Genomic DNA, 15684 nt, shown 5'->3' with positions numbered 1-15684 from the left:
ACGCACAGAGGAAGAAGGAGTCATCATTGATCGGCTCAACGAAATAAGATATTACACATCGGATTGAATGTTTATAAGCATTTTTCGAATATTTTTCCCCCCATTCATTTCAATCGATGTCAATTATACGTGAGTTTTCGCTCTTTGTGGCCGGCCTAGTCCCTCTCCCCTGCAAATGGTGGAGGTTGACTATAAAGTAAACATAAACGTTTTTTAAATATAGATACTGCTCCATCTTCTGATACAATAGATGAACTCGATCGGTGCTCGGCGGGAAAATCCTGATCGTGTAAAGCCTATGACAAATGTATTGTGTACTTACAAACATCTTTTAAAGGATCTTTGTGCAGAGTTTGTCACTTTTTTTTTTACTCACGACTGCCACCTCTGGCCCAAAACGTAACTGCAACATCTGTGTCAGGCTTGTTCATGGTGCGCGTGCGAGTACGTGCACCATGACAAACGAAGACACGACTTCAAACGAGGGGTGCAGTCAGACTAAAACAGTTGGGGCTCTTCATACTCATCTGGGCATTGGGCTATAAAAAAGTGTTAATATTACCTTTTTAAACTGCACAATGCACCTTCAAACATGTGTTCAATATTTAAGAAGAGAAGGTCCACCAGATGACATTACTCGAGTAAGTTGTAATTATGCAAAAGCAACATCATTAACATTGCCGGAGCAGTGTTGCAAAACTTTTTTTTTTTTCATTGATGACTCCACAATACAAAACTCCCGAGCAATGAGTCAATAATTCCCAGCATGGCCTCGTGGTCACTCAATTATGACTTAGACCACCTCCAGATGTCTCGCAGAAGACCCGAACCCTCCAGTGGTTGACGTGGATGAAAAAGCCCGCAAGAGACCGACGAGGGCTTCCCCCCCCCCCCCCCCCCCAAGCAATAGCAGTTGTACGCTCGACCTCCCTCCCGCCCTCCCTCGCTACAAAAGCCGCTAATTATACAGTCCTCCCCATAATACATGACAATCAAGTCGTTAGCATCTTTGAACAGACAGACAGACGGATGTCGCTAACGATGGCAACTACCGTTGGAGTCTGCGCGAGTGTGTGCGTGCGTGCGTGTGTGTGTCCCGGCCTCCACATTGCAGGCGCTGTGTGGTGCACACAAAAATACACACAGCATGCACAATGAGGAGACTGCAACCCACTGTTTCGGAGACACGCGGGGCACAAACAATGTCAGGCGGCTCTCTTGAAATTGTACCTAATCTATTGGCCGGTGCGCCAACGTCATTTCAAGTCACTAAAATAGAAACAGAGCATAAGCGCACACCGTCCATACTAAATAGACCAGCGGCAACACTTAGGACCTCCTCTCCTCGCTCAAGCGGCGCGCTGTGACAGGCGGATAGATAAATTCTGCCCAATGTCCCGCGCTAAGCGACACTCTCAGACTAATTGGAGGCCACGCAAGTGGAACGTCATCACTGTCAAGGACAGGCCAGCCTTACAAGAGGGAAACTTTACACGGCCGCACTTCTGCTCTGCCTGCACTGGTCATCATCATCATCATCATCATCATCATCATCCTCCCAAATGTTGGTAAAAATTTTTGTTTGTGATGCAAATCATCAAATGGTCGCCATCCAAAATCAGGACATCCGGTATACTGTCCGTGCAGACAATGGACTGGTCAGCAGCCAATGGCAGTTTGGGAGGAAGCCAGAGTAACTTGAAAATGCAAACTCCCCGCACAAGGTGGGGCAGGGACCCATACCCATGAATCACTAAACTTTTGATGTCACACCCCAAGTTTTGAGCTGGCCAATCTAAAACTAAAAAAAAATAAAAAATTAATCTGAATCATCTTTATTGGGCAAGTATGTAAAACACACACAAATAATTTGCCTACAGTAGTACGAGCCACACTACTATTTCAGTAACAAGCAACTGTCAAAATGAATCGATTAATCAACAGGTAATTAAACAACAGCTATTTTAATAACCGAGTAGTCGTTTGGGGCCATTTTTAAATTTAAAATTGTCCAAATCCTCTGATTTCAGCATATTTACAGTAATTGTTTGCTGATTTCTGTAGTCTTTCATGAAAGAAGACTGATTATCTTCTGTGTTTAATCAAAATAAGACATTTGCAGATGGATTTGCAGACAGATGTTTTTACTTTGGAAAGCAATGACTAAACCGGTAACATAGTCAACCCCCCCCCCCCCTCCCACACACACACACACACTTTCACTTGACTATACGAATTCTAAGCACGAAATAAACACCAGTCACTGTTTAATAAACATTAATCACGGGGAAAAAATGCTTTTGTAATATACTATAAGGCAAAATCGAAATTAATCTGATTAGTCAATTCATCGATTGAATAACCGATATATTACTCGATTCTAAAAATATTCGATAGTGACAGCACTACAAGCAACTATAACAAATACAACATTTAGGACCTGACACATAAGAGACCCAATTTACGTAATGTAAGGGTACCATTAGTGCTATAGTACCAAACAATGACAAATATGCAAATGATGCGAAGAGTCATCAAGCGAAAATAAAGAGACAAATGTGCAGTGATGCAGAAAGCCACTATAGGAATTGGAGTCAACTGTTTAGGGAATTGATGGCAAGTGGGAGGAAGCGACTGGAACGTCTTCTGGTTTTAATGTGCCATACCGAAATTTTGACTTTGATACTACACCTGCATAAAGCACCTCAACAACAGTGCTGAAACAGTACCAACATTAGTAAAAAGCAGTGATATAACAGCTTACAGCTCAACACCTTCATTTATGATCATCTTAATACTTGGGATAAAAATACATTTTGAACACTTTAGAACAATTGATAAACCTTACAAATAATTGTATACGCTGTATAGCCAGTGCTGTTAAAAAAAGAAAAGAAAAAAAAAGATTGCAAGTAAAAAAAAAATAATAATAATCATTGCATATCTAACATTTGCCAATCACCACTTTTACTGGGAAAACTTGCATAATGGCAGATGGAAGCCAAGTGATTTGATTATGTATTGCAACACAAAGTGAGCAGACAGTGTGGTCTGTGGTTTGATTGACAAAGAACGCAAGAATCAAACATCTTTACAGCTCCTTTAAGAATTTGTATTCAGGTTCGTTGTAAATGTGTTCTTTAAAAAATAGAGTTAACAGGCAGCCCTGGCCAAGTGGTTCACATCGTCAACTGCCACCTTGGAGACCCCGGGGTCAAGACCACCCTCCCCAAACACGCGGCTGCGGTGTCCTTGAGCAAGACAGGATAAAGATAGCAGCAGGACAAGACGAGATACCCCGAACTGCTTCCCGGGTGCTTAAGCAGGCACTCTGCTCGAGTGCGTGCCACTAGCTGTGTGGGGTCAAATGCAGAGGTCACATTTAGTCTATTTGTCTATACATGACAAAAGACAAAGATGATTCTTCTAATACAAGATGACTTTTGTTCCATTTCAGTTGAATCTGATGTGAATCAAATGTGTTCGCATTCATACTCAGCACACCAGCTGCAAATAAAAGGAAGTTCAAGGTAATACCTTGCCACCAACACCCACACACCAATCAACACAAAAGCCTTTTAGAATACGACAGCTCCTCTTGGAAGATCAACTGAAGGGGGCCAAAGAGTTGTTTTTTTCCAAAAGCAAAAATAACCTTAACTCATTCACTGCCATTGACGGCTATAGACGTCAAAATTTCATTTGAACTATTTCTATTAGGGTTTTTTTAATCCACTTTTGCTAACAAGAGTATGAAAACCTAGGGGAAAAAAATATTGTAAATTTAGAACAGATATAAAATTTGTGATTAATCGTTAGTTAACTAGTGAAGTCATGTGATTAATTTCAATTTTTAAAAAATTATCGCCTGACAGGCCTAATTTAAAAATAATAATAATAATAAGGACCGTTTAATCGCAATTAATCACATGATAATTTTATATCTGTTATTAATGTACAAGAAAAAATATAGGTTTTCATAAAAAATGAAATGAAATGGAAAAATAGTTAAACTAATAGAAATAGTTCACATGAATTTTTGACGTCTATAGTCGTCAATGGCAGTGAATGAGTTAACAAGCCAAGAGGCCTGCCTATAGCTTGTCTCTCCTCCATACACGCACAACCAGAGCTAAGGCAGCCATCTTGCTTTTTAAACCTTTTCCCAGAAGGAAGTGCACACATCTAAATGTAGTAGCCATACCTGGCCAGTGGGGGGCATACAAAACATAAATTACCACACTATGGTTAAGACTTCAAAAACAAAGCAAAAGTAACACGAAAAGTACAACTTGCATACTTGCTTATTTCAACTTTACTAATCTTCTCTATGAAATCAATAACTTTAGTGATAATGGCTCCAAAAACGTCATTTTAAAATGGAACATTTGCATCTTCAATAAACAATCCCTATTAATTGTGCTTTGTTCAAGTCACTTGTTTTGTTTAACATTAGCAAGAATCCTAAGTGAGTCAGAAAACAGGAAAATATAATAACTAATCACATGGCCGTTTAAAAAAAAAAACACGCCTGACTATATATGGTCGTTTATAAAAAAAAAAATAAACGGCTTGCGAATCATGGTCATCTTTTTAAAAATGCTTTAGTACAAATGGATGGTAAAAAAAAAAAAAGCCCGTCTATACATGGTTGTTTAAAAAAAAAAAAAACACACACACACACATGCCTTAGTATATAAATGGTCGTTTAAAAAGAAAAAAAACGCTTTACTGTACATGGTCATTAAAAATATATTTTATTAAATTAAACATTTTTAATAAAAGCTTTACTACTATTCATGATCGTTTACAAAAAATAATCAGCTTTATTATACATGGCTGTTTTTTTTTCTAAAGAAAAAAAGAACACCTGACTCAGGGAATTTGCCGCATTGCTATGTGAAGGATATGCAGTTTGTGTCAAATCTGTTGGCTCTCTGGGGGTCCCTGCTGGCTAAGGGGCCCCCAAGCAATTGCCTGCCTTGCCTGTTGGCAAGCTACGCCTCTGGCTATGTTTAACTTGGTGTGAGAATATGTAGAGCTTCCTTGGAAAAAGTTCACCGCAAGACGGGGTCAACACCAACAAAAGGGTCAAACTGGGCGGCTTTGCGCATCGCTTTATTTTAATGCCATCATTTGTCATTGTTGATTCTTCCCGTCGAGTCAATAAACAGGCAGAGGGACTTGCTGCATATTGACGCATTCAAGGCAAAGCAGCCAGGTTGTTTGGGCTAATTATTTGCAACGCTTAATTATTTTCAACGCTTATCGCTTTCCATTCATCAAAAGGCGGTGCAGCCGCCGACGCTTTCCCCTCCCTTGGCTCCCTCTGTGCTCTCCTCCCAAGGTGAGCACTTTGGATTGCACATTCCGTCACGATAAATCAGCCCACGTCTTCGTTTATCGCTGATGTTTATTCATGGTTATGACACATTGAGGAGTTTGGCTTTAGTGGATTAAACGGCGCCCCGTGTTTGGAGCGCAGTGTCAACGGGCCAAGCAGGAAGCTGAAAAGCAGCAATTCAGAATAAGGACGCGTCAAGGTCGCCGGAATATGGGATTGGCCCGGGACGGCGGTCACCAATGGTAATAATGGAGAAGAAATATTGGACATGTCTCTCACCCAGTGCCGCAAATAATCAACACATTTGTACTCTCTTAACCCAACCACAGAATGCGTCCTCGCTATCCACTTTCACGAGACAACGCGCATGCGCTTGGCGCACGAGGGAGCGCCAACAATAAACAAAAGGAGAATCAGTTCATCGTTTCTTATCTGCCGCTGCGAGCCTGCCGGCAAGAAAGTGTTCATCGCAGCCCGAGAGAGGCGAGCGTGTGGCTATTCCACATCGATAAATCATGATTAAAGTCCCTCGCGCTGAGCGTTTGTAGCAAAGCGACAAAAGCCTTTCCTGTTGCTAACCACTCGTATCTGCTCCTGTGCTCGCTACAGGCGCCAAACGTTTACTTACAAGCCAAACCTTGTCTGCTGAGAAAAACCTTCGCAATTGCGTCCCACTTTGCAGGCTTTTATTTTCATCATCCACTTCTTTGGATTTTCACCTTTGGTCGTGGCTTTTTTCCCTTTATTTTTGCTCCATTGATTGATTTGCTCCAGCTCACACGGCAAATGGCACCATAGTAAATCTTTTCATTCAAAATTCATTGCTTTGCTTTTCTTTCCTTGCCATTGAAATGTGTGTGCATGAATGCTGCACGGGCCAAAATGAGGATAAATGTGGACAATTTCCTGCAAATCCGATAAAATACATCATGCAATGACCATTCCAAACTCAAGAATTGATTGTAAGACATGAACAAAAAAAAGCCATTGAACTCCATCTGACAGACAGCGGGCGGTAGCAGGAACACAATTATTTTAATCCCCCGAGCTGACTCAAAGCAATGACTCAAGCCACCAGAGGTTTTTTTTTCTTGACGAGACAACCTACAGTACAAGAAAAACTGGAGAAAAAAAAGCAGACACCGCTGTGAAGCCCTGGACGCACGATCGTTTCAGCAAACTAGGAATAAAAATGGCATCAAAAGGTTAATTAACTCATAAAATGTCGAGAATGACTCAAATAATTTATTAGAATCAAAACAGTCGATGCCAAGGACGTGTTTTGTCGTTTGTTATGTTTTTCCCGTGAAAAGCGCTTCGTAAGTCGTAATGAGTCAACCCTCCAGCAGAGGGTGGCGATGTACCCTTTTAGATTTAAAATAATCTCTTCGCCAACTGTTTACAGTGGCGAAGAAGGACTGTTCTCTCAAACTTTCAGATGGATAATAATATGCTTACAACAGGGAACACACATATATATATATAAATTCACAAAGCATGCATTTTGATATCATAAGTATGTGTACATCAAAAAGAAGCAACATTAGTCTTGTAAATATGACAAGAGTGACAAGGTCGACATGTGACAGCCACTAGCGCCTGATGAGCCATTCTGGTGTGATGACATCACTCACCACGCTTTTATAAATCTCTAAAAACAAAGTATTTCTACATCGCGGATTTCACTTAGGGTGTTATCAAAAGTAACGGTCTGAAGAAGGATTTGCTGTTGATTATTATTTTACAATCAAAAGACATTCCTAAATGTTTTCTCTGTTTTATAAAATGAAACCACTGTTCAGATGTCAGAGGTGTCATGACAGCAAAAACTTGAGTCCTGCTATTGTAAAGTAACAGCCCTCTTACTTGAGCGCAATGTTTAGCCACTCTGCCCGCCTCTGTGTATGACTCAGGAAGCTCTTCAGTGCACAATCGCTTTCCTCTTCCAAACACTCCAATGGAGAATTCTCTCTGTGCTGTTTCTCTACTTTCAAAACTTGACAAACACATTAAGGTCTGAAATCGATGGAGCTCAACTGACTTGTGTGGAACACATGGCGGTCCGTCACATCTACCAGAAGGCCGAAGACGTGAAGATCCCGAATTATTTTCCGTGGAATTTGTGCCCACTGTTCACTGAGCTTTCCTTCAGTATACAGAAAGGCTGCAACATTCCCTTGCGAACATGTGGGAAAAGGAAGAAGGCCGAGGAAACTGACAAACGCAAGAGTGAGCCAGTGAGTGAGCGGCGAGCACTCGGCGGCGCGTGCGCGAGCTCAAGCGCTCACCCGCGTGTCAATCTGTCAGGCGGCGACGGCGGAACAGACGAATCCCCGAGGCCTCCACAAGAGGAAAAGCGGCGCGCTGCAGTCACTGTGAGCACAGAAAGAGGGAAGACGCACGGTCGGTTCAGAGGCGAGGAGAATATCGAGCAGCAGAGCGGGAAATAAGAAGGCGGGGGATGGTTGCTTGGTATGGGGGGAGACCACGAGGCAATCTCACCAATGTGACGGTCAGAATGATAGAAATGGAAAGTCAGCTTGGTCGCACGGACGGGGAGGAAGCACTGGATGGACCAATTGAATGTGACTAAAACATCACATTCAAGTATTCATATGGACTGATTGTGAGCATGTGGAAAAATAAAAGATTTTTTAAGTCAGATATCACAAATCGCATCCACATGCAGAGCGCGAGCAAAACCCATTTGGACAAACACACTTGCTTTCTATTTCAATTGTCGCATCTTGTCACTGAAACTGTGCTGAGAACAGGCTGAGAACGTGTCGAATAATCTGACAAATTATCAAAGGTAACCTTGGTGGTGTGTTGATGGGTTAGACCAGGGTTCTGCAACCTGCGGCTCTGGAGCCACATGTGACTCTTTACTCCCTCTCCTATGGCTCCCTGTCGAACCCCCAACCCCCCCCCCCCCCACACACACACACACACACACACACACACATGTGGTGTCACAGTCCACATTTTTAAGTTGTCAAAAAAGAGACAAAAAGGTAGATGTTTAAAAAAATTACCTAAAAGTGTCCAAAAAGTGTCAAAAGAAAAGAGGAAAGCAAATATTTACCATACAATTTCCCAAAAATGCCAGAGTTCAATAATAACAACAATAACGGCAGAAAAGAAAATGTACAAAAATTACCATAAAAATGTCCTTGCAATTGCCAAAAAGGTCGGAAAATTATTTATTTATTTGTTTTGTTTTTTAAAAGGTACAAAACGTTTAAAATGCAAAATGTCCAAAAACAAAAGAAGAAATCCCTAAAATTACCACAAAATGTCCACAAAATTACCCCCACCACCGAAATAAATAAATAAATATATACAACAGAAAATTGATAGCAAAAAAAGGCAGAAAAAAATCCAAAAGCGGAAGACGAAAGGTAGTTTGGGATGCTGCATATTTTTCTGTTATGGTGCAGCTCTAATTAGAACTTGGGCCCTCACACACTGTTTGGTTCATCATCATGTTCAAATGTTTTGCGGCTGCAGACAGATTTTTTTCTTATTTATTTGGCCTAAAACAGCAGTTTTGACAGCAATGGTTGCTGACTGGGTTAGACGCAAAAAAGCTTTTGGCCCCATTGGACCCCACCCATAAAACGCAAGAATGTGCGATCAGGGCTGGGAGGGTTACTTTTAAAATGTAATTCATTACCTGCTACAAAATGTAGTTAGTAACCATAATATTAAAGTGATGTAACTGGATTACTTTTGGATTACTCCAATATTGAGTATGCTCATGAAGACAAAATAAAAATAAATATCACCACAAAATATATATTCTATACAATGTGCCCTGCTATTTGCGGGTGATAGGGACCCGGGGAGCCTAGATAGATAGATAAATAGATAGATAGATAGATAGATAGATAGATAGATAGATATATAGATAGATAGATAGATAGATAGATAGATAGATAGATAGATAGATAGATAGATAGATAGATAGATAGATAGATAGATAGATAAATAGATAGATAGATAGATAGATAGATATAGATAGATAGATAGATAGATAAATAGATAGATAGATAGATAGATAGATAGATAGATAGACAGATAGATAGATAGATAGATAGATAGATAGATAGATAGATAGATAGATAGATAGATAGATAGATAGATAGATAGATAGATAGATAGATAGATAGATAGATAGATAGATAGATAGATAGATAGATCCAATGAAGATGATGATGTGTGTCATCAACTGCAAAATGAACTTTTATCCCAGTCACAAGTTTAACCGTGTATATGTTGTGTATGATGTTTAAATAGTGAATTGGTGGGAAGGTGTAACTCACATTATGGTTGTAGGCTAACGGCTAGCTAGCAAGAAGCTACCGCGCGTAGCATGCCGTCAGTTCGTTCGTCCCCAAGCAACGGCCCCACTTGCACGTGCCTTTTCTTTCTCTCTCTCTCTCTCTCTCTCTCTCTCTCTCTCTCTCTCTCTCTCTCTCTCTCTCTCTCTCTCTCTCTCTCTCTCTCTCTCTCCCCCCTTCTCTCTCTCTCTCTCTCTTTTCTCTCCCGCCCTCCATCCCTCACTCCTCCTCTCTCCCTCTCCATCTTTTACACTCTCCCTCGAAGTAATTCCCATTTTTAATAAATGTACCTGTAATCTGATTACATGTTTTTTCCTCCCCAAGCCTCTGTGCGATTGCATAAATTTTATTAAGGTTTAATTATTGTTTTGAAACTATACATGTGGGGGAAAAAAATTGGGGGGGTGACTTTAATAGCTGTATATGAGGAAAATTTAACTGATGCAGGAATATATTGAGTTACGAGCTTGGTCAAACTTGTGAATAACAACAAGCAAACAACGGGATCTTAGAGCTCATTTCCCCGGCCTCTGTTACCACAGCGACCAAGCTAACCTACTAATCCGCTTTAAGCATTTGATGTAAATGACATGTAGGCACTTGTCCCTATTTAGCCATCATCAGTGACACTCTTAACCTGGCCCGTGTACATTCGTCCTTTGACTATTTTTAGCTTGAGTTCCTTCCACTGACATTATATCATCACATTTAGCGCCGTCCCTGACTTTCACTTTTGACCCAGACGTGTGGCACACGCACGGCGAGTGACGAGGTAGAACACACACACACCTACACACACACAAAAAATGTCATTTTCTATCCACTTTCTGATGCTATATCACATTAAAGCCCAATCAAATACATCTAACACCGTTTGTGCAACAACTGCTTTAAAATTCTACAAGGCTGCCGATATGAGCTCCGATTCTGCGCTCGTGTTTAACTTTCAAGAACCACTTCAGCTTCCCGTTTTCTTTGTCGGGCATGGCGCTCGAGCTATTTGTGAGCCCCATCCGGCTCTTTCTTTTGTAGCACTTGCAAGGAAGGCTTTCTTTGAATGGCGCTCAGTGAGAGAGGCCGACTATAAAGGCTCATCCGCAAGATGAGAACAGAAGGATGGCGGAGGACTCAAGGATAGCGAACAGATGTAGGACCTTGTCTTTTTGCTTGAACAAAGTCCTAATTGTAAATCCCAGGATGCCTTCCTAAAGCAAAGGATCAGATGAAATTTGGCTGCAAGACAAAACAGGAAATCAATGAAACAAGACAGGAAACTCCTTCTAGGGGAAACTCTTCGAAGGCCGAAATGATACATGACTGGTGGCATTTGGAATGGCCATAACGTCAGCACAGATGTTAATCGAACCTTTGCAACACTTAACAGGAAACATTTGATCCCAGATGGCGAAGGAGCGATCGTCCCAGACGAAGAGGCGACGACACCGCAAGAACTCAAAAGCAACGTGTGCAATTGGCAATGATTGATGCTAAGCTAGTCTAGTAGCTGCTGTGTTTCCGTGGCTCAGTTAGAAATACAACATTCTTAGGGGCCAGTTCGTTAAATGATATCACCCTTGAAGCATTCCACCTTTCAGTTATTTATTTCAGAGCTCGTAAAATATGTTTTTGCAAGTGCATTCGTACGTACTTGCAAATATGTTGGAATGTACTTGTAGGCTAAATGCTAAACACTTAGCATTTTTACCATAACGCCACAGGGTATTGACTTGCGCATGCACATACCCTGCGGCATTATGGGGAAAAAATGCGGAAATCATGCACTGCAGACATAATAATAAATCATTCAAATTAAGAATAAAAAATGTTTACTTCATTTTTTAACGTATTGTATAATGAGGACAAATGCTAAAATACAGCATTTTTTAACTTGTGCATTATGTACAAAAAATGTTATTTAAGCAATTAGCCTACAAATAAGTTTGAATGTACTTGCAAATACGTATTTACCAGTAATGTTTATTCCACATTTGCAGTTCCATACTTCCGTATAACTTTTGCCTCTGGAAGGAATTCCCTGATGCTGCTATGGCGGAACAATGTTGAACAATAAAAATTAAAAAAAAATCTGCACCGCATTTAAATCCCATATTTGGCATCACCGGATGTTGGAGGACTTCATTGAGTTAAATTCACTGAAATCAGAGCAGCTCTGAAAGAACACGCGCATACACACAGGCACACGCATGCACATTTTTATTATTTGTCATTTGTGATTGATGAGTTTTGTCCCTTAAACACCCCACAGGCTCTAGTTAGTCATGCCATTCCCCCCTCTGATTGATTTTTCCATTTCGATCAAAGAAAAAACGTGCAGTTCATTGCGTTAAGTGCGTGCGTGGCGCAGTATGCACTAAGAAAAACATTTGGGGTTTACTCGGATGAGCACGCACGCAGCTTGTCAACTTGTAGCCAATGCAAAGCGTATGTGACAGCGAAAAGGTCATACAAGCAAGCCGAGTACCCAGTGGAGATGAGCCAGAGAGATATGAAGCGCCAACTGTTGGGGGGGGAACAATCCATCGCAACCTCTCTTTTCCGAGGTGGCCAGGCGGGAAGTGAAGAGCGAGACAAAGACAACAAGCGAGGCTCCGGCGTGCATTTCAAATGAGACTTGAGGAACAATTTCAATTCCGACGACGTACCCGAAGGAGCCTTTAAATCTCGCCGCTTCTTATTGGCTTCCTGGACAGCCGCCAGATGACTCACGCCACAGCCTGATATATCAACACACCACGGCCACTTCATTAGGTACACCAGCGTTGCACACGCGGTGTGCGCAAACGTGCGTGACTGCGTAGTCACATCATTAGGGACACCTGAGGAGCAGCAACAGCATCGCTAAGAGAGACACGATGAGCACCTCGTCGACAGGTGTTACGAAGGCACTCTGTGCCATTCGACTGACACTTTCGCTGCAGGCATTTGCGCGCTACAGTCCCGCCCATTCATGTATTGAGTAGCCGGCAGGGACCGCCACAGGGCCACGCCCTCCACCTCACCCCCCAGGCTCCTAAAAAGCTGCACGCATACACCAAGCTTTCATAAATACGCGTCGCGTGCGCACGCATCGACTCCTCCAAAGTTTCATTCAAAATCTGCTTTGAAAAGCATCCGGAGCAAGACGGAGAAGAGAGAGAGAGAGAGAGAGAGAGAGAGAGAGAGAGAGAGAGAGAGAGAGAGAGAGAGAGAGAGAGAGAGAGAGAGAGAGAGAACTAGAGAGAGAGAGCGAGAGTGCTGGATGGAGAGGCGCGTGCCTCACCTGCCAGCTCCTCTTCGTGCTCCTCCGGTCGCTCCACGCCGTCGCTTTGACAAGCAGCCGCTTGCCTTGATGCAACTTCCCAAAGGAGGGCGAAGGCAGGGCAGGGTGCCCGCCCCGTGGTGCTCTCGGTTCGGTTCTGGCTCCGGACTCAGCTGCGTGTGCGCAAAGCAGTCCTGCAGCAAGGCTGATTTAAAAAAAAAAAAAAAGAAGGAAAAAAAGAGGGAGGGGGCGGTGACAAAAGACCCTAGCGTGTCCAGTCCACTGGGGATGCCGCTCATCTGCTCATGAGAAGGCGTCGATGCGCTGCGTGGAAAGTTTAAAAAGCATGAAACGGGGGAGAGCGGCTACCTCTTGTCACGTCGCAAGCAGCAAGCGCGTGCGTGTGCAGCGAGAAGCTCCTGCCGCGCCACTGCAGGGGGACGCAGGGATACAAGAAATCAAAAGCGGCAGGCAGAGCTCACCTCACAAACGCGCAGAAGGGATGAGAGGCTGCACATGACGAAACACTCCCGATGCGTGTCAAAATGTCGCTTTATTAGCTCCAACAGCAAGCAAAACAGGCTCAACGCACAATCATCATTCAAAATTTATTAGAAACTAATTGCACCTCTCAACGTTACGAAATGTTCAATTAAAGAAAATCTAAAGTATTTGTCTGCTCATCTAGGCGTCCCCGCCGCCCACCAACTCAGCTAAAACAGCATTAACGGGGCATGAGCTGGATATGTTCGCATTACTCCACATGGAGAAGATTGAATCCTGATCCTACATGCACACTCTTTAAATATTAATCAGGGCAACTGATCTAATAGAATATGCAACGTGTGGAACAAACAGAATTAGTGGAAAGAAATCCCGACACGAGCGATCGGGACTTCTCGTCACGATCGCACCGATACGGTATTCCGCGACAGAAGTGATTTCACGGGATATCAACGGAGCTGCAACCCTGGGGTGTATCTCAGTCACTATGTGACCCCTGCTTGACCCTCATGGTCTTTGCTCACCTTAATTTTCCTGATCCTGTCGAACCTTGCATATGCTTTACAAGCCAGCTAGCATTGAGAGAACTAGCATCGGAATCTTTCCCTAGTGCATAAAAGCAGGATTATTGGCGGAATAAAGCTCAGAGCTTCCCTTAATCCCTTAATGGTTGTGACAACAATCCCATCGGTAAAAGAGCGCACTTCACATGGACTTCACTTTTCATCCAATTCATTCCTGCAATGCTATTGTAATATTGGGGGGGAAATCCCTCCAGTCACTTGATTTGACTCTCGGGAGACTTAAATGGATACTTGACTCATTGAGACACTTTCAACAGTAAGAAGATAATATTTTGTCTTTAATTAATGTGATTATTTTTATTATTTTTCATGAACAATTAATACCTTTAAAAACTCAATTTGCCACTTGCTGTCGACTGATGATGAGGTTGAGGTGCTTTTCTTTAGGGAATTAACCCCATAGAATTAACCACAAGGTCGACTGTAGCAAAAAGTCCTCTTCTGAAAATGGCCAAATATTAGACAATCTTAGACGCATCACATACATATCCGATTTATATCCACATAGGAAAGTGACCCAGGTCTGGTGTGAAATTTTTTTTTTCGGAATTGTACCGTTCACACTGTATGAAAAAAAACAGATACTTGTGGAAAAAAATAATTGGAATTGAGCTGCCTTAGTGGAGTTTCCACCTGACAAAAATGTCTTCTCTGAGGACAAATGGACTAAACGGATTATCGATTCAGAACGATTTAAGATTAAAAATGATTTGATTCACAATGATTTCTGCTTCAATTTATAGTCATAGTCAGTTATTGTCATGATCTACTCGAGTCTGACTCGCTAATGCTAATTAGCGCGCTACTCATGGCACTTTTATCACTCAAAAGAACAACTATTCATACGAAACGCTTCAGGAATGTATACAGAGAAGCATCCTAACATCCTACACTGCAAAAAAAAACACAATTGTTATTGGAATAACTTGATCATGACTTTTTGCTTCTATGTGGCTACAACTTAACAGTGTATTAGAACGAGCAGAACCACACTGCCCCTAAGTGGCTAAATCGTGTACAACGTGAACAGTGCTCCCAATAAAGGCACACACAAACAAGGGCAAGACAGTATAAAATAATTGAAATAAAATTGATTTTGGGACATTTAAAATCGATTCTGTATCAAATTAAATGAGAATCGCGATTCTTATAAAGAATCGATTTGTTGGCACACCCCTAATATGCATGCTGGAGGCCATCCCAGCCGTCTTCGTGCGGTAGGCGGCCTACCCGATATTGTTTTTTTGTATAAACGAGGCTTCCACAAACGGCTGGTAGTATTTTCCAAAGCAAGAATTTCAGGGCCGACATTTCCACCTCTGGTCTAGAAACATTCAGAAACCCCCACCGCCTGATTGTCTTTGGGTTTTTCAGATCACATTGAATGGCAAATGCTTGTACTGACAAAATCCATCCCATGCAGGTTCGAGAGCACGGCGACTTGTAGTGTTGATGGTGTCAAGCACAGTATAATCCTGTAAACGGTGGCTTCCATCCAAGCGGTCAATAGCCACTCGCGCTAAACGACCACCGCTCGTGATGCCGTTCATTCAGTCAGGAGGCTGCCATGTTTGTTTGGGCTGTACATATGTTCTAAGGAGGATGTAAACATTAATAATGCAAAAGGAATGGGCTCATTGATCACAAAGT

General features: G+C 42.1%; 1 protein-coding gene across 5 annotated transcripts in view; it reads right to left on the bottom strand.

Moving 5' to 3' along the window:
* The window catches only part of htr2cl1 (5-hydroxytryptamine (serotonin) receptor 2C, G protein-coupled-like 1), a 37097-nt gene extending 23031 nt beyond the window's left edge, over nt 1–14066 (bottom strand). Inside the window, exons 1-2 of one of the 5 annotated variants that reach the window (XM_086059107.1) lie at nt 12351–12568; nt 7211–7717 (exon numbers count right to left, since the gene is read on the bottom strand). The gene's annotated coding sequence lies outside the window, so the exon portion shown is untranslated. Of the gene's footprint in view, nt 1–7210; nt 7718–12169; nt 12314–12350; nt 12569–12967; nt 13366–13974 lie in introns of those variants that run through there. The other 4 variants (XM_086059111.1, XM_086059106.1, XM_086059109.1 and 1 more) reach the window with 4 other exon arrangements.
* Nucleotides 14067–15684: the final 1618 nt, after the last annotated feature.

Source organism: Leptonotus elevatus, chromosome 17, assembly GCF_054856555.1.
Source record: "Leptonotus elevatus isolate MCC_2025b chromosome 17, RoL_Lele_1.0, whole genome shotgun sequence".
NCBI lineage: Eukaryota > Metazoa > Chordata > Actinopteri > Syngnathiformes > Syngnathidae > Leptonotus > Leptonotus elevatus.
The sequence above is the reverse complement of the archived record's forward strand: the minus strand, read 5'-3'. Positions and strand labels throughout refer to the sequence as shown.